This window comes from Rhinopithecus bieti, unplaced genomic scaffold (assembly GCF_001698545.2).
Source record: "Rhinopithecus bieti isolate Rb0 unplaced genomic scaffold, ASM169854v2 scaffold_4907, whole genome shotgun sequence".
Lineage (NCBI taxonomy): Eukaryota > Metazoa > Chordata > Mammalia > Primates > Cercopithecidae > Rhinopithecus > Rhinopithecus bieti.
The window spans coordinates 804495-805963 of NW_016804501.1; the positions used below are offsets into that span (position 1 = coordinate 804495).

The 1469-nt window shown below is 58.5% G+C and overlaps 1 protein-coding gene across 1 annotated transcript in view; it reads left to right on the plus strand.

Moving 5' to 3' along the window:
• Positions 1–1003: 1003 nt before the first annotated feature.
• Positions 1004–1469, plus strand: part of LOC108527509 (EP400 N-terminal-like protein) — a 20927-nt gene continuing 20461 nt past the window's right edge. Inside the window, 1 exon segment of the mRNA XM_017868829.1 lies at positions 1004–1183. The gene's annotated coding sequence lies outside the window, so the exon portion shown is untranslated.

Sequence of the window (1469 nt, forward strand, 5' to 3'; positions counted from 1 at the left end):
CACCTGCACTCTGACCAGCCCCCAGAGCAGCATCTTTCTTCCCCCTTTGCAGCCCTTTCCTGCCTCCTTGACTTTGTACTTTTCTCCTTTGTTGTAAAGTATTTCTCCTCCTTTGAAGACCACCCCACATAACTGAGCATTCATTCATTCATTTATTCATTTTTCCCCAGTGTTCTACTTCTCCAGTAGCACCTTCGGCTAAACAATAGTATTTGTCTTATTTCTCCAGCTGTGGTGTGGTCTGTTTTATCCCTATTCAATGAATGTTTAATGTAGCGTATTTCATGCTAGTTTTACCACTAGTGCTGGAGTGGCGGAGGAACAACACTTGACTGGTCAAGAAAATCAAAGCTGATCAGAGATGGATAAATTACTGGTTTATTCAGCTGTTTGTGAAATACATACTATGTGGCAGTTTGGACAACTAAGCTATAGTCAGCAAAATAAAAAAGGAGGTTGCATGCTAGCAGGTCAGATAAAATAATTCAGGGGATAAGTAGCATGAAGAAATGGGTAGTGGTAAGTGATACGGGTTTCACTCTTAAGTAGATGGGCAGGTTATGCAGGGGAAGGAGCCTGATGCACAGTTCCAAAGCTCAACTGAATACAGTGGACACGATGAAACCAGGGACATGTCCCACCATTTCAGTGGTCACAGGCAAGAGAAAGGGCTCTTCTTGTGGATCTTCGGATCCCACGTAACATCTCACCTTCCTAGGCACCCCGACTCCCCTGCCGGATTTAAAACAGACCTCAGCCCGCCCCATCCCGGCTGCTTTGCCTCGTGCTCCCCTCCCCGCCTAGACTGTAGGGCCCACGAAGGGAGCCGCTAGCGGTGCTTGTCAGTGTGAGCAGCGCTCAGCAGGTGTCCGGCGGGCGGGCGGGCAAATACAACTCAGTGTCCAGCGGCTGCGAATGAAGGAACGAACTAGTTCCGGGCGGAGCCAGAGGCGCGCGCCGGCGCGGACCGAGGCTTGGCCCTCCCCGCCCCGCCCCCCCCGGGTCCTCTGGGCTCTGATTGGCCCGAGTCTCGCCTGCGCAGTGCCGGGCCGGCTCCCGCACCTGCGCACTGTCTCCGCGTCGGCCGGCCGCTTTGGTCGGTTGTAGTGGCGTCGCCGCCCAGTCCGCTGTCGCAGCGCTCATCCGCGCCGGGAGCCTTCGGCTGCGTCGCCCGGCAGCCGCGGTGAGTGACGGCCGGCGTATCCGCTGCCGGGGCCGTGGCGGGCCTGAGGGGTGGGCCCTACCCTCGGCCCCCGACCGCCCACACCCGCCGGTTACCCTCGAGGCTCCCCGGCCGCGCGCTCCCCTCTCTCCGTCCCATCGCCCGGTGACCCCGGCTGGGCGAACGGCCACGCCTCCCTCAGGGACCCCCTCCCCGTGACACGACCCCCGTGAACGCCCACGCCTCCCTCAGTGAACCCTCCCCGGACATGACCCCCCCGGAAAGACCCACCCCCCTCAGTGGCTGT